At 36.1% G+C, this 22,327-nt stretch overlaps 1 long non-coding RNA gene across 1 annotated transcript; it reads left to right on the forward strand.

Annotated features, from left to right (window-relative positions):
• Positions 1 to 7,581: 7,581 nt before the first annotated feature.
• On the forward strand, positions 7,582 to 10,354 carry LOC147543283 (uncharacterized). Its single transcript, XR_015223091.1, has 3 exons — positions 7,582 to 7,729; positions 8,724 to 8,797; positions 9,910 to 10,354. It is a non-coding gene; the product is annotated as an uncharacterized LOC147543283 (long non-coding RNA).
• The last annotated feature ends 11,973 nt before the right edge of the window (positions 10,355 to 22,327 follow it).

The raw sequence follows: 22,327 nt of genomic DNA on the forward strand, positions 1-22,327 counted from the left end.
GCATATGATGCTAAAATTTGGTTCTCTTTAATGCCCTAAGTATTGTTCTTAATTGGGATCTACCAATAAGAATATCCAACTTTAGTTAAAACAAAATCCATGTTGTGTGCCTAGCTACCCACTTTAGATATAAATATATATGTATCATAATCATATCCTTTACCTAGCTTATTCTTTTTATCCTCTCCTCAGCTTATCTTGCTTTTATTCATGTAATAATTCATATACAGTTGACATATACTCTCAATTAATCTAATTATAGGAAGGTTCATATTTTATTTGGGTTTTAAGATAGGCTCCTTTTTGTAAAAATAGTTTTTCAAAACATTTCTTTTCTCCAAAGACAAGTTATACTTGCCCCCAATAAATGTGCGATGTAAGAAAGTAAAGTTAATTCTATTTTGGTTCCAATTGTGTTCAAATCACCGTTTCAACCTCTATAAGTCTGGCAGTCTAATTTGGACCTCAAAAGTCAATTTTTTTAATTTTTGGTGAGATTTTTATATTGACCTTCACTTTTATATCGATATTATGACTACTCTTCCGTTATTTTAAAACTTTTGATTTACACCCTCACGTGTATGGATAACGTTAACTTCTAGTTAAATGTCAGTTGTGTGAAAAACTAATTTGCATTAGGACAAAAATGTCCTTATATATAATTTTGACATTGACCCCCCACTTTTATAACGATATTAGGACTAAGCCCTCGTTTTTAATTTTTTTTTTATTTATACCCCCACATGGACGGAAACACATTAGCTTCTAGTTAGATGTTAGTTGTGCGAATCAAACATGTGAATCAGGACAAAAATACAGTTGTTTACACTTTAATTTCCATATCAATACCTTCTTCTTTCTTCCCATAATCAACTTCATGAACCACGTACAACCATTTGCCTTCATCGACTGCCACCACCATCGTCATCATAGTCTTCATCTTCTCCGACCTTACACAACCACCGCTACAATATTCATCTTATTGAACTAATTATCTTGATAATGAATCTCATAATCTTCATCATCTCCAAGTCCATCATTACCATCACTACCACCATTGTTTCTCATTTTGACCTGTCTGAATCTTTCAGTAACAACACCCAAAGTCAGTTTATGACATCTTCTTTGGTATTTCAAACCATTGATGAATCTTAGAGAAGAACAATGGGTACCCAACAATGTCGAAATTGAAGACGAGAAGATTGAACTTGAGCTGAGAAAATTGGAGCGAAAAAAAAGAAGAAAATTTGAAAAAGTTACCATAATTCTTTATTCTAAAGATCAACGACTCTCTTGTTTTTAGTGTTTTTCAAAATGCATGTTGGATGATTGTGTTTAAAGCTTGTAAGGTTGTTTCTAATGATCCATAAAATACTCATCAAAATTCAATGGTCATCAGTTAACAAAGTCAATGGTCATTAGTTCTATGTGCTTATGCAAGGTTCTTTCATGAAGCCCTGAGTGTCATGTGGAGAGTACCATACAGGAGCTCTTCAAGATGGAGAGGTTGAAGTGTTATAAAGGATTTTGGTGCCCAGGATAGGCTAGAAAATTGAAGTGAGGTGTAACAGGTTCTTGAAAGTCACCAGAGCCTTTTTAATATCTAATGTACAATCTAACATTTAATTGGATATATTAATATTAATATCAAATTTCAATAACTTTTCCTTTTTTCAACAAAAAATAACTTTTTCAACAAAAAAAAAAAAAAAAAAAAAACAAAAAATAACTTATTTATAACGACTTAAAGTAAATAAGTCGTTACAAAAGTTCTACTTATAACGACTTTTACATTTATTTAAGCCGTACAAATACCTATCTTAATTTAATATGATTAATTATTTGTAAAGGCTACACTCGGCACGGGCGTTACGAAAAGTCTTTTGTAACGGCTTTTCCCGTTACAACTATATTAGCCACGGGCCTTTTTGCAACGACTTGGATTTTTTATAATGGCAAAATACAAAAAGCCTTTTGTAACGACTTTTTAGCATTTCTAACGGCTTCGAGCCGTTACAAACGTGTCGTGTTTTTGTAGCAGGAAATTGGGCAGGAGGCCCAATTTCTTGTATTTTTTTGTTAAAAAGACAACCCATCTTTTTAACTAGCTAGGCCCCAAGTAAGTTATAAAAATAGGCTTGAAGGACATTTTTAAAGGCACCAACTTTTTAAGAGTCAAAAATACCCTTCATTCAATTAGAAATACCTAGTAATAATCTAACTAATAAATCAGGAACTTGAGTTTTTCTCATGAACGAACCGAGTTGGATTGTCGACGCCGATTAAAATTTTTGGGATTTGAATCGATTTTGGCTATAAGATAGGTTAATGTTTTTAGGTTTTGGTGATTTAATCTATTTGTTTGTTGTTTGAAGAGGCTTTTAAGGGGTTTGATTTAGTTTTTGGTTCTAAATTCTAGAGAGAGAAAGTTTTATATACTTTCAATGGAAGGAGAATTTGATATTGTTTCAAGGTATAATCCAACTTCTTCATTGCTTTATTTTCAATGAGTTATGAATGATGGATGACAATTTGTTAGTTTTGATGTTTATGTTCAAACTTATTTGTTGGATTTATATGGAAGTTGTAAAAGTATAGTTGATGCAAACAATGTGTTTGATAAAATGCTTGAAAGAGATGTGTTGCTTGGAATGCACCGTTAGTTAGTTATACAAGACGTAGGTTGGTTGAAATAGCTATAAAGTTGTTAGATGAAATGCTTGTGAGAAATATTTTTTTCTTGGACAATCATGATTGGTATGTATGTTCAAATTGAGAATTTCATGAAAGTTTTGGAAGTTTTTCGAAGAAAAGTAAAATGATGGTGCTAGAGCTTATAAAATGACTATTATGAATTTGTAGGGGTTTTAGCTAGTTTTTCGATACAACATTCTATTAGACAAAATATAATAATTTGTAACAAATTTCATGTTAAATCAATTCAAAACTAATTTGCAAACCATTTGCATGGCTCTGCAAGGTGTTTGCAAGGCTCTGCAAGGTGTTTGCAAGGCTCTGCAAGGTATTTGCAAAGCTTTGCAAGACTCTGCAAGGTATTTGCAAAGCTTTGCAAGGCTCTGCAAGGTGTTCGCAAGGTTGTGCAATGTATTTGCAAAAGTCATGCAAGGTGTTCGCAAGGCTCTGCAAAGTTTTTGCTAGGTTCTGTAAGGTGTTCGCAAGGCTCTGCTATTTGTTTGCAAGGCTATCCAAGGTGTTTGCAAAAACCATGCAAGGTGTTTGCAAGGCCTTGTAAGGCCTTGCAAGGCAGTGCAAAGTGTTTGCAAGGTGTTTGCAAGGTATTTTCTTAGACTAGGGTTAGGTTGGTCTTTTTACTGAAATTGAAAATTACATAATTGCCATCAGGGAGGTGAAGCCTAAAAAACTTAGATGAATCCTTTTTAACCAAAATCATAATTTTTTAGGGAGTTTTGGCCAAATTCCCCTTTTTGTAGTGGGGGGATTTGGATTTAGCTGCTAAGTCTATTTATCTTGATGTTAAGTTTGCAAAAACTGTTCATCTTAATGATATTGATTCTAATGCTCAAAGGAAAAACCTTTTAATGAAGCAAATCATCGAACATGAAACAATTGATGCACTTGAGATTTTATCGAACCGAGACAGTGATTTTGCAAAAAGAAGTAACAACATCTTATACATCCTAAAATGGAGTCATCCCATTTCAAAAACATGGATTGGAGTATCAACAACACAACTTATACATCCTAAAATGGAGTCATCTCTTTTCAAAAACATGGACCAAAATAAGTTTGTTTTGAAATCATGGCGATTTTCAGTTGTTGCCACCACCACCATCATCATCTTCTTAATCAACTCTCAAATTTTATTTCTCAATCTACGAGCTGACCTCTAACTCAATTAGCTCTGTCAACAAAAGAAGGCATACAACTTTGATCACTGATTAAAACCCCTAAGGTTGATGATGGTTGTGATGGTGACTAGTGAAGGTCGTGGTGGTGGTTGTGTAGGTAAGAAAAGATGATGACGATGGTGGTGGTGGCAGTCGATGAAGAATGGTTGTCTATGGTTGATGAAGTCGATTAACGAACGAAAGGAGAAGGTATTGAGATGGAAATTAAAATGTAAATAAGGGCATTTTCGACTTAATTCACATGTATGATTCACACAACTAAATTTAACTAGAAGCTAACGTTTTCCGTCCACTTGGAGGAAAATCAAAAGTTTTAAAAAACAGGGGGGTCGTCCTAATATCGATATAAAAGTGGGGGTCAATGTCAAAATCATAAATAAATGCATGTGTTGTCCTGATTCACATGTTTGATTCGTACAACTGACATTTAACAAGAAGCTAATATTTTCCGTTCACGTGGGGATGTAAATCAAAAGTTAGAAAAAACGGGGGTGTAGTCCAAATTTCGATATAAAAGTGGGGGTCAATGTGAAAATCTTCATAACTTTTTCCGAGAATATTCTTAGAGGCAGAAAGAGAATCAACTAGATGCTAGAGTGACTTAGAGGATGACTTAGAGGATGACATAATGACATGGAATTCACTAAAAGACAAGGTCTTTTCAAAGTTTGACCACAGTGGGGACCGTTTTTCTTTCCAAATGAGGAAACATGTCATCCTCTAAGTACGAAACTCTAAGAGCATCTCCAATGGGACACTCTAACAAACACTCTATAAATCCTAATTGTCAAGTGTCAATAGAAATTCTCTTTCCTAAATGTCAATATAGAGACACTCAAATTTTTATTGGTCTCCAATGGAGATCTCTAAAGTCTCTATACTTAATACACATGTCCCTCTTCAATCCAATAGATAAAAAGTAGTTGAAAAGTAAGGTTTTCTATTGGTTGAAATTATAAAGTAACACTTAGAGTCTCAAGTAGACGCTCTCATTTTAGAGTTTCTCTCTCTAGACACTCCATAATAAATGTGTCCACCTCATATTAGAGTGTCTAACAAATTGTTCCATTGGAGATGATTTTTTAACAAAAACTCCAAAAAGTCGTATGTGGCACTCTAAGTGTTAGAGATTGAGTGTCCCATTGGAGATGCTCTAAGTCACTCTATCATTTCCCTTACAACAATCTTCAAAAATTTAAATCCACATCTTTCATTTTGTTCTCCGTTTCATCACTCTTCTCATCCACTTCATCTATGCCTTTCATCACCTTATCATCTTCTCCGAAAAGGTCGCCGATCGACCATGTTTTTTCGGCGGTCATCAAACGTAAATTTTTTTTTGTATTTATTCTTCTTCTCTATCCTATATCCTCTATCCTATTTACTCAATCGGGCATGGAGGAACCCATTTGTCGGTGATCAGGCCCAGACCTTCATCTAGAAACCAGACCATGATCATCTGGTAAACTAGACCTCCGACGAAGGGGGAAGGAAAAGAAGAAGAAGAAGGAGAAGAAGGAGAAGGAGAAGGAGGAGAAGAAGGAGAAGGAGGAGAAGGAGGAGAAGGAGGAGAAGAAGGAGAAGAAGGAAGGAGAAGAAGGAGAAGAAGAAGGAGAAGAAGAAGAAGAAGAAGAAGAAGAAGAAGAAGAAGAAGAAGAAGAAGAAGAAGAAGAAGAAGAAGAAGAAGAAGAAGGAGAAGGAGAAGGAGAAGGAGAAGGAGAAGGAGAAGGAGAAGGAGAAGGAGAAGGAGAAGGAGAAGGAGAAGGAGAAGGAGGAGGAGAAGGAGGAGGAGGAGGAGAAGGAGGAGGAGAAGGAGGAGGAGAAGGAGAAGGAGGAGGAGAAGAAAGAAGGAGGAGGAGAAGAAAGAAAGAAAACAAGAAGGAGGAGGAGAAGAAGAAGAAGGAAGAGGAGGAGATTTTATGCGTCGCTTTCATCACATATTCTTGCTCATTCTCAGATAGACATATTTGCAAAAGATGCACAAAGGATCTTCGACACAATAGGTCATTAATTAGAGTGTACGTGGTACTGATCTTCCTTCAAACTCTGCGTGCTTCATTCGCGTCACTTGGCATTTTCCAAATTTGAAATATTTGATTAAGGGGTTATACAACTATCTTTCACCTCTAGATGTGTGTAAAGCACTTGTTCTGTCTTCTCAATGCTTTTCTGAGATAATGATGTGAACAAAATCCTGGCAAAGTTGCTTAATCTGTCACCAATTTGGACAAGGCGTCTGCCACCGTATTCTCGGCTCTAGGTATTCTGGTGCTAAAAAATTTATCAAATTTATCTTACCTTTTGCAGCATATTGCACAAGGTGGACTTCTCTTACCTCATACTCCCCCAAAACTTGATTCAATACAAATTTGGAATCACTGAACACTCGCACGTTCATCACTTTCATTTGCAGTGCCAACTAGATCCTTTCCAACAGAGTTTCATACTCGACTTAGTTGTTCGTGATGGGGAACTCGAATTGAAGAGTTTGGCTAGAAGCTCCATCCACATACAATTTCCATACTACCTCTGGGCACAAGTCTTCCATAAAACTACGCATTATTAGATTAAGTTTTGCATTTCTTTATGATGACTCCTCTTGGCATTAACTCAATATATAATTCACTAAGTTATATTTCCCAGTTGAGGAGTCCCGCGAACCTCATGATTTTTTTTCTCATGATGTCGTTTCTTCGTATTCTTTCCTCCCCCTCCCGTCTCTCTTTACCTTGCAAATTTCCATCTTTGGAATTTCCCTCGTGATCTCCCAAAAATCTGTATTTGTTTTTCTTGTATTCCTCAACATACTCAGAAGTGTATGATGGCGTTTTGTCTCGTATCTAAGACCTAGTGAATGAAAATCAACTTGGTAACCATTATAACTAAGGGCTGTTGGCATCTTCGTATATTGTAAATCCCTTTATTTCCATTAATTCCCTCAAATAGCCCCTTTTTTATCTCTTCCAAATCTTGATAAATAATCTTTATCTCTATCAAATTTGTCATTTTAAATGGTATGGCCGTGCGAGAAAACAAACTTCAAAACCTTAATTTTGGATACTGCACATGGAGAATGAGAGTTTAATCTTCTTATTGCCTACAACCATTCGATTATCTCGTAAAAATATACTGTTCCAAAAATATTAATTTCCTTATCCAAATATACTCACACGAGAAAAAAAATCGAAATGTTGAGTCTTTATGTTAGGTGTTTACTATTCTATATTTAAGATAACTCTTCGGGAAAGTAAAAGCTTCTATAGATTGGATAAGTTTAAATTTAAACTTTCTAGAGGTAAATTAACTTTTGTTTATTACTTTTCATTTAAAAAAATCTTTTACTTCGTTCAAAAGGACCCTTAAACTATTTTTGTTCTGAGTCTCTAAATTGTCAGTCACGACCTTGCGTCAGTCTAACTTGGATACCCAAGGAAGGAGACTGGCTTGCTTCAGTCCAAGCAAGGCTCTGTCTAAAGAAACAACAAGAAAGAAACACATGCTTCGTTTGTAACATCCCGTGTTTTAAAAGGTTGGTTTAGGGACTATTGGACAATTGGGTGAAGTCAAAAGAAGGGTCAAATCAGCAAAGAGGAAAACTTAGGGGGTATTTTGCAATTGGGACAAAAACAGGGACCTAACTGTAAATCCGTGGGAATGAATAAGAGAAGAAAAGAAATCAGATTTTCCAACTCTCTTTTGCTCGACTAAACTAGGTTTGGGTTTGGGAATGGAAAGAAACTCAACCAAAGAGAGAATTTTGATAGTATTTCAAAGGGAAAATCTGGTTTTGTTTAATTCGAGCATAAAGGAGTTGTTTGAGCTAGGTTTTAATGATTTTGGTAAGAGACTTACACTTTCTCTTTCTAAAACTTTGAATTTCTGTAATCTGAATTTTAATAGAGTATTCGGTTTCAAATTTTATAGAAATTGGAAGGGGTTTCATCTAAGGACAAGCTAAACATCTTAATTAAGTTAGTTTTTATGTTTTGATGGTATAATTTACTTGTTTCAGAATTCTAGGGTTTGAGGCTTATGGAATTTGGGGGTTTTTTATAATTCATGCAATTATAAGATGTATTTAGCTGGGAATTAGGTTATTTTTAGATATAAACAAGTTAGAGAAGTTAATTGGGTTAGTTTAATGATCGAACGACAATTTCGAAAGACTGCACAGTGCAGTCTGTTATCGTATAATCTGGGCCTTGTACAGTACTCGGATGTGTTTTCCCGAAACACGAGAGTCGTATTTTAGGACGTTAGCATTCCAGAATGGTATGATGCAAGTCGTTTCGATATCGGAAGAGAGAGTTACGACTGTTTTACCAAACATCGCGCTATCCAGCAAACATGAAATCTGCTTACTGTTTTACTGTTTTAACTGGTCATCGAGATATAGAATTTTGAGTCTTCTTGAATATTGTAGCTCGTCTTGTGGCGATTCCAGAAAGGTATGGTACAAGTGATTTCGATCTCGGACGAGAGAGTTATGACTGTTTTACTGAACAGTGTGCTGTTTGGAAAATTCTGTTTTGGTTGTTGTTCGTATTTGGCAAGTTTCGGAGATGACTCACTTGGGTTTCTGGCGAGGACATCTAATAACTAAATGTTAAGGATATAAGTAAGGTTCATAGAGCGTGGGATCGACCTTAATGGGACATGGTTGTAAAGTTAGAAGATCGGTCGAATTTCGGATTAACATGAAGTCTTCCAAATTACGGGTTTCTTTTGTGTTTTTGTTAAGTTTTATTGTTTTACTTTTTTATACTCTTTAAATTATACCAAGGTTCTTACCTAAGAACCTAATGTATATTTGTTTTGTTTATGGTTTGGTAGAGGGGGAGCCGGAGCATTTCGTGAACGATTTGGCTACGGTTGCAGCGAAGGAAGACTAGTTCTTGTACCGCTAGGTAGGGGTTCTGAATCCTTTATCCAACATGGTTTTATAGATAATGAATATGATAGATTCTATAGTTATATATGCGCCACTATAACTAGAGTTTAGGTAGCATGAAACTCGATTTTAAGTGATGAATTGAAATGTGTTGGAATGGTTTTGCTGTGATACAAGAAATATTTTCGAACAGATTTTACGATGATCGTGAACTACTGGGGATTTTCTTGTATGTACCCGGCTGCGGATTACGTCAACCTATGGGCACGTAGCCATTGAGGGTAGGATGACATGTGGAGACGGTTGTGACCCGTGTGAGAACGGTAAGGTGGGCAACACTAGTCATGAGACCTGTGGGAGTAGAGTGCTTCACTTGCTGGCCATTGGTGCTCGTGCCTCTAACTCGAGGCTCAGGGCCGTATACCCTGACCGCTCACCTGTGAGGTGACATTGATTGGGAATCCCTCTGCTTTGTGGCGATATGACTCTTGGTTGTTCCACTTCCGTGTTTGATAAGATAATGAATCGAATGAGAATATTGGTTTTGATATACGAATGAACTGATTTGAATCGAATATGAGAATGTGATTTTGAAATACAAATGAAACTGATTTTGAAAGATCGCATTAGATGCATGACAGGGTACCGAAGAGAATGAGGTTCAGGTCCTTCCATGGTAATTGGGCGACGACTCTCTTATTCGAATTCGGTGATCAAAAACGTATTTAGATACTTAAGGTATATATGTATCATGAGGTAAACTCTTCAATGATTGCGGAGTCCCTTAGTGGGAGAGGGGCTTACCGGCTAGGGGTAAGTCTCTTTCTCGAGGAGACGTAGTGCATTAGCTAGTGCCTAAATGGGCTGGTACTATCTAACGCACTCTAGGTTCTCCTGAGGAACTCTCCTCTTATTGGGAGCGTACCATGGGTGGGCAGCTAATCACTGCTATTGCTTGCTAGATTAAGTAAAACGGTTTTGTATATAGTATATATGGTAACTGGTTTGATAACTCGTTCTGTCATGATGTTTACAACTTATTAAAGGAACTTTTGAAAACGTGATGGGTTTTGGATTGGTCTTCTACCAGAATAACTCGTGTCGGTGAGTATTCTGACCCCCTACCAGTTGTTAGTGTGCAGGTGCTTTGTCGTAGCCTCGAGGCGGAGTTGTGTTCCAGCCGGTGATCTTGTCTGACGAGGCTAGAGGTGTTGCGTCGTTTTCTTTGGTTTTCGTTTATTGGATTTTCGTTATTTCTAAGTTATGTAGTTATTGCAGAACTGATCTCGAATATGTATATATATAAGACATAGAGTTGTTTATAAGTTGTATCGATCTGTAAGAGGCTTTTATATTTTTGTTATGTGGTTCGGGTTTCGACCCCGAAACTGAGTTGAGTTTGTTTAGCTTCCGCTTTAGTTTATTTTTCTTGTATATGCGAATGTATGGTTTGCATAACAAATTTTACAAGTACGACCGGTTCGATTTACTGAGGAGATTCTACCGGATTTTTGTCTTGTCTGTGAATTGTCGGGGCGTGGTCGTGTCTATTTTGGGACACGGGGCGTCACATCGTTGATGTTGTTTTAAACTTTAGTCTTACAATGTACAAGCAATATTTTGTGAGGAGTTGGCGAAAAGTTATCTATAAACTAGCCTTTAGGGCTTACAAAAATTCTATTCACCCTCCATCTTCCTCCTTCTCCCAGACCTTCGTTGATGTGACAACATATCACTTGAGTATATTTTCTCACTATTCTCTCTCTAATTGCTCCACACTCAAGTGATATGTCGCCACATCAACGGAGGGCTGGGAGAGGAACCAAATTGGAGAGATGAATAGAATTTCGTGTAGGGCTTATTTACCTTGTGCTTGAATACTAGATTTCTGAAATGCACGTCAGTTAGGTCAGGTTGCTTGAATTAATAGAATTATCAATTTTAATCCGTCTTCATTCTGCCGGATTAGTAGAGTCTTGTCTGCAGATTACCCGTCTCTTGGCACAATTTCCTCCCCCACTGTCAACTAACTGATGTAGCAATAAAAAAGACACTCGCTAATATTCAAAAAGTTAGTAAATCTAATTGTTAAATTTTATTATTGCTTTGAATGAATATAGTTCGAAAACTAATTTATATAGTAATCAGAGGTTTCTTTATCTTAGACATCTCCTTATTTAAAAAAATTCAACAAATAAAATTGTAGAATCTCTACAAAAATAAGACATTATAGAAAGGAAATATTATGTGATGGTGTTGGAAATTAGTTTTTTTGGATCTCTTCCTGATGATCAATGTCTCTGTTCAGATGGTGAACTCTCCTTGATGTTTCTGACTGAATTTAGATGGGCAAAGCGTGCAAAATACAAAGAAGACGCTCTAACACTCAAGCCAGTGTTTTTTTTTGTACTTTTCATAAAAATAAGGTAAGAATTCAAGCCAAGAAAAAAAAGGCCTCTTACGTTTTGATAATTCCTTCTATTATATAATTATAAAGCAACCTTTTGCGTAGCTCAAGCTTACTTTCTAAGCAAACGTGGGCTTTTAAGGAAATAATTCAAAAGCCCGCGGGTAAAAGATTGATGACTTTCGCTTCTTTTTAGGGCAAACCTGATATGCTTGTATAGGTTTGGCTGACCGCGATAACGCATGACAGAGATGATGCAGTGGTAAGGCACTATTCTTGATGTTAGCTACATGTGAATGTCAGTTTGGAGGATAATATCTGATAGATGCGTATTTTCTAACACGGATGGATCTTCTGACACATTAGGATTCGTGTATAAAAGTGGATCTTTGACTCTGTCTAGCATCCCGCGCCATTGTTCTCTTCAGGCAGGTGTAAGCTCAAGTAGCACGATCCGTCGATCCTAACTCTCTTTTTTGTGTCTCTGGTCAGAATAAGGCATAGGTTATAAATCTTACTCTAATCCACCTTTCCTTTTGCCTCGAGGCAGTGCGGGGTTCAAGGTGCAGAACTGACTTCCACAACCCTCTACTGCATGCCTCGGGATCGAAAGAGAGCTCTTGCCACAACTGGTTCGAATTCACCTCTTCGCTTATCTCCAGCGACCGCAGGGTTCAAGGTGCATAGAGAACTCATGCAGATTTCCTATATCAGTGCCTAGGCTACAAGATTCTGACGACCCACCTCCCTTGTGGCTTTGACGAGGGCCGCTCCATATGCATTTTATGTCAATTTGTTACTTCTTGATTTGGTCAAATACGGCTAATATATGGTTCAACAGTATAATCATAAAACTGTCAACCATATAATTCAGCCTTACAAATGGAAATACACGACATAACAATGGATCTTGACTGGAAGCCCGTTTGTCATTAACATTCCAATTTTTTTTTAGCATTTTTACCCTCTCATCTTAACACCTTTGTTCTTGACCGAATCAATGAACCCATATTTTCAACAAAAAAAAAAAAAAAAGAATCAATGAACCCATATGATTCTCACCCATTGCATCTTTACACCACTAGTTGGCCAAATAAGACTTAGCCGACTAAAAAATTCAATATTAGATGGTTAGAAAACTATACTTCAAGTACTTTAAAAGATGAGAAGAGGATCAAATCTTAACATAAGATCCAAGTTGGCATATAAAAGTGTACATTATCAATGATGGTAACTCATAAGACAAGTCAAAAAGAGAAATTGATACCTAGCTTAAATAGCAGCCGTGCATGCATGAATTGTTAAAGAATATACCTAAATTATCACTCGAATTAAAATAAGGATAAGGAATTGTACTGAGGAGTATATATCTGTAATCTATAAATGGAACAAAATAATTCCATATGTCTAACTTTTAATGTACTATTAAGTTATTTAATACTAACACAAACTCCATACACACATTAAATTAGTTTAATTAAGGATGGGCCTAATCTAGAAAATGCATGCATAAGAAGTTTTTTTTTATACTTTTACAGTGTTATGGCATCATTAATATGATAGTTATTGAGTATTTTAAAAACGACAATGATGTTATGTCCGGTCTCAATTGTGACGCTCCAAGTCTCAGCAGTTGTCAATATTGTCCTCGATTTAGATATCTGACACAGATACCGGGTTTTGTTCTTGGCGAAGACTCCACGAACCCACCCAAAACACTTACCAAGCTTGAGCGTACACCTATAGCCCAGACTTCGGACACTCTCGTGAGCGATGTGGGACTGTCACAATTCCCCCACGCTCAACGAAGAGCCATCCTTGGTTTTGATACCACTTGTGATGCCCCAAGCCTTAGAAGTTGTCGATATTGTCCCCGTTTTTCACACCTCACACAGGTACGGGGTTTTGTTCCTTGTAAAGGCTCCGCGAATCACAGGACAGACCTGGATATATTTGAGGCAAAACAGAGTTGGAGCTCCTTAAATGATTTTGTTGACTCCCGATTCTACGATTAGGTGGCAGACCCCTTTGGGCTCAGCGATTCTGTTGCCATGAGACGGATTGACCAGTTGGGTTTTTGGTCTTCTCTTGACTTATTGACGATAGTCAACAAGTAACCATTTTATGTATCATCAGAATCCATGATTATTGAATTTGAGTTATTAAAGGTATAAATAATATGTAGGCTTCTTTAGTATGTTGTTGGGTTTTAGGCCCCTTCCATTCGTAGTTTAACTTATGCGGTTATTGTGTTTATCACTCTTGATGATGTATCTAGGGGTGTACTCGAGTCCAGCCGAGCCGAGTGGTAAGATGTTCAAGTTCGGTTCGTGTATTTAACTGTTTGCTCGAGCTCGAGCTCGTTCGAGTAATTGTCCACTTGTTCAAGCTCGACTTGTATAAGTATGAAAGAGCTCGAACTCGAGCTCTCATTGTTTTAAGCTAGTCTATGTTATTATTCACCTTGAAGAGAAAATCAATTGAAGTTAATAAGAATTTAAGTTTAGTTTATCGTTTTCTTTAATTGTTCTTAGTTTATTTTATTATTCCGCTGCGTCTACATCAAGTGGTATTCAGAGCCATTTTTTTTAACCAATCACAATGGTTAATCCTACCGTTCCTACTCCAACAATCAAAGAGAAGACACCAACTTTTGCCTCCGAATGGGACAACATCAACAAGAAGTTATCCTCGGTTACAAAATTGGAAGAAGCTTTCGAAAATTACAAGAAGGAAACTATGGAAAAATTCGAAAATCACAAGAAGGAAACTATGGAAAAATTCGATCAAGTCAATGATTCGATCATGAAGCTATCTAAACAACTCGAAGGCATATGTAAGTCTCCTTCTTTTACCACTACTCCTTCATCTACTACTTCCATTCAAACATCATTACCACAACCACTCCCAACGACAACACCAATTTCAAATCCACCACTTGGTCAATCTAACACTAACCCATGCTCAACCACTTTCCTCCCACCTTCACATTAACACTACACCACCACCCTCACCGGTTTTCCCATTAACATACATAAACCCTACAACCGTTCCAACCCCACCACCTTTATCCTTCACCGATCAACAAACGTCAAAAATTGAATCTGGAAGACAGTTCTCCGAAGTTACTTCAATCACTAAGATTGATAATATTGAAGGAGAAGTTATTGACACAAACAGAAAAATTCGATCAACGACGAAGAAAGAAGAAGGAAGTAGTTTTCCTTCATTGGACATAGACCTTAGTCGTGATCGGAAGAATCCATGCCTAGTCGAATTATTTGATACATATGCAATTTCGGGAGAAGACATCCTTGTTTCCAATCATAAAATTTTTAAACCGCCACCGTCTCCTCTTATTTTAGAAAATCAAGAAAACCTTTTCCTCCACCCTTCAACCGGATACCAGAAACTTTATGATATACTTGGTCCTCGAACACAAAATTATATTTTTTTCTATGGTCTCAAATCTTATGAGGGTCTTTTGGCTACTAATCAGATTCACGTGCACATCAAGGTGGATTACTGCATAACCTTGATTGGATCAGCTAACATTAATGACATAAGTGTATTGATTGGATCAACTAATAGTAATGAGAGGAAGGATCATGTTGGTAGAGAGAGAGAACAAGAAGAGATGGAAAATTAAAAAAAAATAGAGATTAGTTTTCAGAATCAATCAAGAAACAAAAACCCATATTCAAGAAAAGACTGAAACTTGTTTAGAAATCAAGGGTTTTCATCGAAATACTAACAAGAATCAACAACATTCATCAATGGATGAGGAATTATTCTCTAATGGGGATTTTGATAAATCTTCTCCTTCTTCTCCTTTATACCTCCTTTATACAAAGGATGATGATGTTAACACTCATAATTTAGACTCTTCTTCTTCTTCTCGTCTTTCGAATTATATCAAATGGGGTAAGAAGAAGAGAGGACGGACTACTAGGAGAGGACGAATTAAACCTAAAGATTTAGCGAAAGAAGCTGCTGAAACCTTATTTATGATTGCCAACAATGGTGGTGGTTCTAGGAGACTACTGACTGAACCCACCATAGATGACAAAGAAGTTGTCGAAGCTTTATTAATACTTCGTAAGGGTGACGATATTCTTGTTTCGACAAGTTCAAACTTGCCAAACAATAAGAAGAAGAAGAAGAAGAAGAGAGTAATGGAAGTTTCAGAACTTCCTACTAAGAAGGTAAAAACTAGAAAAGAAAACAAGAATTGGAAGTCTAAAACTTGGTTAGATAACCATATGGTTAAGCTCGGCTTTGGGTCAGATGATTTATCGTCCAACGAGGAGGAAGGCAATGATTATCTAGTGGTGGGTAAACTAGACGAACGACCCATAGAACCGAAAGATTTTGAGATGTACCTGAAGAAGGTTGCTGAAAGTTATATTATGCATTACGAGAAAACGCGAATGACTTCTAATGAATTCAGTGAGGAAGTAGTTTCATGTATGGATGCAATGAAAATTCTAACCCGAGTTGAGTTGGAGAAGAAAATCGATGTCTCTATGCCAAAGAACAAGTCTAGTGTGCATGAGTGTAATATTTGCAATATTATTAAGTGGTTGCGACTACCGTGGGAAGATTGCGAGCTATACGTTGTTTATTCACATAAAATAATTTTGCTATACTCGTTACAATATGGGAATGAGAATGAGGTGACACTTTCTTGCACATTGGTATCCTCCACATTCAATGCAAAATCCGTTCGAAGTGGAATTACGGATCGCAATGACTGATTTCATCGTATTCGGGAGCATCAAATTGTTTTCTTCATCGAAACGGTTCGGGACGAACCTTCTGGGGAACGGGGTGCTGATGCAGGCGCATAGGCGTGTGGGCCCACGTCCACGCGTGCCCACACCCTATTAAGTATTAATAGTAGTTTATTTAGTAGAAGAAAAGTTACTTTAATTTAATATTTCTTTATTTTAAAGTTTCTATGTTTGAGTAGTTTATTATTTTAGGAATCCTAGTTTGAGTTTATCTAGGAAGGTTTATTATCTTATAAAAGGGGATCTAGTCTATGTTATTATTCACCTTGAAGAGAAAATCAATTGAAGTTAATAAGAATTTAAGTTTAGTTTATCGTTTTCTTTAATTGTTCTTAGTTTATTTTATTATTCCGCTGTGTCTACATCAGATAAGTAAGTAACAATAGAATTTATCAAATATGAAATTATGAATTGTCACAGACTGCCTAGTCCGAGATCCTAAGACAGACCTCCGACTGGATCTAGTCTGAGAATATACTTGCTCTTTGGTCTGCACAGTTTGACCATAGGCGCCTATAAGGTGTTGCGGTCAAATTGGACTCCAACAGAACACCCACATAAAAGAACAGTGGGGTGCCTATAGATACAATACACCCTAACATTATGGTTCAAAAAAACTACTTGGACTTCATCCGACTTTGAAATCAATCCGTTGATTAGAGACGATCGTTAACAACTGTGAGTTTGTGACCCAAATGCTAATGCCGGTAGTTTTTATTGACCCTAATACTAACTTTACCTTTTAATCATTGTAATATGGGCGTCGTAAGGAAGATTGGTCGAAGATGTGTGGGTTTCAGGGGTGTACGTTTAGATGGAGAACTTGTCAGACGTAGAGGGGAACCTAATCCTAAGCTAGCTCTTCCACCATTGCTAGCGCTGCGAAAGACATGAACCCTGACCAATGAACCCGCCAATAGAGTGTCATGGACACACCGACGACCTACCGTTGGTAGAAAGACAAGTTGCGTCAGCATAGGTCACTCCAATGGATCTAATTCTGAGCATAGGCCCCTTTGATGTATCAGGTAAATAGACGTAAGAACTCGTTCGATGAGCTTCTCGGAGGGCAACTATATCAAACGTCCAGGAAGAAAATTAAGTCCATGTGATATTTGTGAAATATATTTTGAAAAGTATAGGTAGATCCACGATATGAAAGACGAGTGCCATGAGAACAAAGATAAAGCGATCTAAAGAATTTCTAGGGAAAAGAATCTCATATTTTGAGGCAGTGGTCCAACAATTTGCGTTCAGAAAGACGAAACGATTTGAGGACACGCCTTAAGTGCAGAATAAAACATGTTCCCTCTACGATCGACATATTAAATTTTATAAACATATATTTACTTGAATCACATTGTAGTTTAGCTAGATTGATCAATATGCTTTTATTTTGACATTACAATTTACTTTTGAGACATTTAGTGTTAGGGTCAACGTAAAGTACTGACATTAGCATTTGGGTCACAAACTAACAATTGTTCACGACCGTCTTTAGTCAACAGTTAGTTTGTGATCCAGACTCTATAACGAACAAACTCTTAACCTAAATACTGATGACGCTACTTTTCTTTTGCCCTAACACTAAATATCCCTATTCTTTTAGTTTAAATCAAAGGAGATGTGGTTGCATATGATAAAGAGGAGTAAGTGCATTTAACATTTCCAAATTGAAAAACAGACCCCTAGCTCCATGGTATATAAGTTTTTTTTTTATGAAATGCCCAAATAGGAAATTACACCAACTTAATTTTTTTTAAAGCTCACTTTTTAAAAATTATCTCAAATCAAACCTAAATACAGATCTATGTGTTGTTTTTCAATCTCCAGCCAGTCCCATTTTTCCTAACTCCCTTCCTAACCTACTATTTTTCTCCAACGTGTTATAAAATGTTGACAACATATCAATAATGTTGTTAAGAAGACCGATCATGTTAACTATTTTTATTGAAATTCTTTCTTCATATACAATTATAAACTATTGACAACATATATAATATAAATTGTTGAAAACATATATACATAATTATAAATTGTTGACAACATAGACAATCATTTTTGCTTTGTTAATGTGTTTGTCAGAAGCAAAAGAAAATATGCAGAACACATTTCTTTCTTCAGAAGACGAATTACAAAATGTATTAGCCAAAATATTATTTGTCTGTTAATGGGTTTGTAAAAAACAAAGGGTAATATGCATAACATTTTAATTTTTGTAAAAGACAACTAAAAAAATTCATTAATCCAAATGTTTCGGTCGAAGGAAAAATAAAAAAATGCGGAAACCATTTCTTTCTTCACTAAACAAATCGAAAAATGCTTTAGCCAAAGTGTTAGTGTCAGTCAATGTGTTTGTCAAATGCAAAAGAGAAAATGCAAAAAAAAGTTCGCAAAACATTTCTTGAACAAAAACGAATTTGTCAAAAAATTTATGTTATTATTGAGAGCTAACAAAAATTTGTTCCGAAATTTTCAATAAATGTTTTTCACGTTGATTTGGGAGGGAATTATTGTATGGACGAATTCGACCGCAAGTTTCATTTCAGGGTAAAGTTATACTTTTATGAAATTAATTTTGTTTCAAATATTATTCAAGGTTAGGCCTAATTTCCTATTATCCCCAAATTTTAAGTTTTCAAATTACGAACACTTAATATATATGGCTCGATTGTGAATTCTAACACAATAATATAATATGGTCTTGCTGCATTTTACACCAAAGTAATTTACCTAATAGGTAAAAAAATTCAAATTTTGTCTACCCACGGAAGTAAATAAATCATTTTTCTTATAATAGACAAAATTAGGTCATTTTAATTCTCCTCAAGCACTGATCTCTCTCTCTCTCATCCAAATCTGACTTTTTTTTGCAACAAAAATTTGACAAATATTCACTGATGAAGTCGACGAAGATTAAGTGATTTGTTTTGAAATATATCAAGTTTAGATATGATTTCATCAACTTGCAAATTTGATTATGTAAAAATTTTCAAAACGAAAATGATATGTACTCGTTAAAAAAGACAAAAGAGAAACTTTGCTTTGGGAGGAGCAGAATGGTTCGTTACGCTAATATTTGTGCATGCATAATCCCATTCGACACATTAAAAAGTCATGAGACTGTCCATATGCAAATAATATAATTTGGCGTATTGAACCAAAATAATATGGGTAAATGGTAAAAAGAAATATCAGATTTTGTCTACCGCTTATAAACAAAACATTTTTTTTCGATAATGGATAAACTTAGGTCATTATATTCTCATTCTAATTCACGCTCAAGCAGTACTCTCTCTCTCTCCCTCGACGAAGATGAAGTGATTCATTTTTAATACATTGAATTTGGTACGGTTTCATCAACTTGCATATTTGAGTATACAAGATTTACTAACCAATTTTTAAAAAGAGTCTAAAAAGATATCACTTTCTTTCGGGGTTTTCCTGAAAACAATATTGAAAGTGTTTCTTTTTAAATGATAATAAAAATCCTATTTAATTGTATAACTTTTAATTGAATCCACCATCTATTAAAATGGCCAGCGCTTTGGGGAAAGTTAAATAGATTCCGGGGTGTGAAATTTTAAAGGGAATATGCAAAATTTTGAAAAGTTTCCGGGGGAAACATATTTTATGGAGAATATGGTTCAAAATAAAAAACCCTCCACCTCACCTCTCTCTCTCTCCACCTCACCTCTCTCTCTTCTCCGACCAAGTCGCCGACCGGAAAATTTTCCGGCCGGCGACCATGGAAAAAAAAAAAATTCACTCACTCTTTCTCTCTCTCTAGAAACTCCGTCGAAGGTTTTCCCTTTGCCGGAGTTCCGGTATGTTCTTCAACAGACCAGATCTGGCCTGTTGAAGAACAGACCAGATCTGGCTTGTTGAAGAACAGACCAGATCGACCGAAACTGGTCTGTTCTTCAACAGACCGGAGTGTGAAATTTTAAAGGGAATATGCAAAAAATTTCACTCACTCTCTCTCTCTAGAAACTCCGGAAAAGGGGTTTTCCCTTTGCCGGAGTTCCGGTCTGTTCTTCAACAGACCATATCTGGCCTGTTGAAGAACAGACCAGATCGACCGGAACTGGTCTGTTCTTCAACAGACCAGAACTCCGACGAAGGGAAACCCATTCGCCGGAGTTTCTAGAGAGAGAGAGTGAGTGGAATTTTTTTTTTTCATGGTCGCCGGCTGGAAAATTTTCCGGCCGGCGACCTAGTCGGAGAAGAGAGAGAGGTGAGGTGGAGGGTTTTTTATTTTTATTTTTATTTCCCTCTAACAACTTACAAAATAAAATTGTCAAACAAAATTGACCAATTTTTGACCAAGTCTTCACACCCCAGAAATTATTTTGCTTTCCCCGAAGCGCTGGCCATTAAAATATATATATATATATATATATATATATATATATATTTAGAGTTAATAAAAATGATAGAACTAACATGATAATGTACTTGAAGTCTTTATTAATTTTTAGGAGATTTTGACATTGACCCCCACTTTTATATAAATATTAGGAGTACACCCCCGTTTTTTGAAAATTTTGATTTGCACCCTACGTGGACGAAAATCGTCAATTCAAAGTTAAGTTGAGCGTATGGAAATTGCACACGTGAATATAGACAAAATGCCCATGTTTACGTTTTAGTTTCTAATTATATACCATCTTCTTCGTTCTTTTCGTTAATAAACTTCAATCACTCTTCCAGAAAGAGAAAACTTCCATCAGAGAGAGAGATGAAAGAAGGAAGAGGCAGAACCGGTTAAAGAAAAAATATAGTTAAGAAATCAATTCCTCCATTACAAAGACCTCGCCATAACCATTTGTTCAGTGAACTGAAGTAACCCAGATTGATTATTGAAACTTAATCGACTATGGGTTTTCAAACCGATTACTGAAGCTAATCGAAATCGATTTTCATTGAAGTTCAGTGGAAATCTTACCTTATTTACAGTTCTTCCATGACGATTTAGATATACCTAATTGTCTAATCCTATTTTTATTTCAAAAACCAGAACCAAAACTGATGGAAACCCTAGTAGAAAGAACACTTTACCTGATAATTAGTTTGAGCTAATAGAGAAGGATAAGAAAAAACCCTAGAAGAAGGAACAATATTAGGAACCTTATTCATTTCCCAACCAAGAACCCTACAAACATCCCCTGCTAGTGGATAAGGTGGGTTGCTTTCTCATAGTTTCCATTTCGGGATGGTGGATCAGGCTAATCAAACTTGAGCTCTCTCGTCTGGAATGGAAGGACGTTTCAGAATTCCTTTGGTTGTATGTCTGGGGCATGCTTTTTTCAGGAGACAAAGCTGCCTGAGGCAGGTAGCTAGTTGACTGTGTGCCCTTCTCTGCTTAGTTTTCTAAATTGAAGCATCATGATTAACAAGAGAAACACAATTTTTAAATCTCTTCAACATTTTCTTCCCAATTACTCCACAAACTAAACAAGTTAACTCCTCATTTTTGTAAGTTTTGTCATAATAACCCCTCGGTTTTTTATTTTCTTTAAAAATCTTCGAGAAAAGTCTCAATCCTTCTTCGAAATCTTCATCATCATCCATGAAATTTCGTCTTCTTCAAAATCACCATCATCTTTGTTGTCTATATCAAATTTGGCAGAGAAAAAGTCTTGGGAAGCTTTTATGGTGGGATCTTGCACCTTCACAGAGTCAATTATCACTTGCTCTTCAGCTGAAAAGGAATTAGATAAGTCTGATGAGTTCCAGACTAATCAATCGAAGAAGAAGAATGGTGGGCGGTTCAAAAAATTGAGGAAAATGTTTTGATGCAACCCAGTTAGATATTAGGTTTTTGTTCCAACAGTTGGATCTCAAGAGATGCAGATATCCTTCCGATTGGAAAGGGCAAAATCGTCATGGTTGTGCGTGTTTCGCATACGCTGAGTTTAACTCCGATATAACGGTTTATGTATACGTGTGGGTGTAAATTAAAAGTTTTAAAATAACGAGGGTGTAGTCCTAATATCGATATAAAAATGGGGGCATTGCCAATTTTACTAAATGAATCTTAACTAAATGTTCGCATTGAACACCCTCCAACACATGTCTAATTCAATATTGGTCATTTACATTTATAAAGTGGATAAATATCCATTTCAAATTAGGCCAGGGAAATTATTGATAACCATAGAAATTACTGATAACTACTAAAGATACCCTAAACTTAAATGAGGAGTCACAAACACATATTGCCTGACACGACACGAAAAAGAAAACAACTGAAAGAGAACGAATCTATTTTTAATGCCAAAATTAAGTATTTTCATCATCTTAAACTTTCACTTCACAAAAATATCCATTCATACAACTTTTT

The sequence above is a fragment of the Eschscholzia californica genome, unplaced genomic scaffold (genome assembly GCF_041429995.1).
Source record: "Eschscholzia californica isolate CP2 unplaced genomic scaffold, dmEscCali1.0.p SCAF_4, whole genome shotgun sequence".
Taxonomy (NCBI): domain Eukaryota; kingdom Viridiplantae; phylum Streptophyta; class Magnoliopsida; order Ranunculales; family Papaveraceae; genus Eschscholzia; species Eschscholzia californica.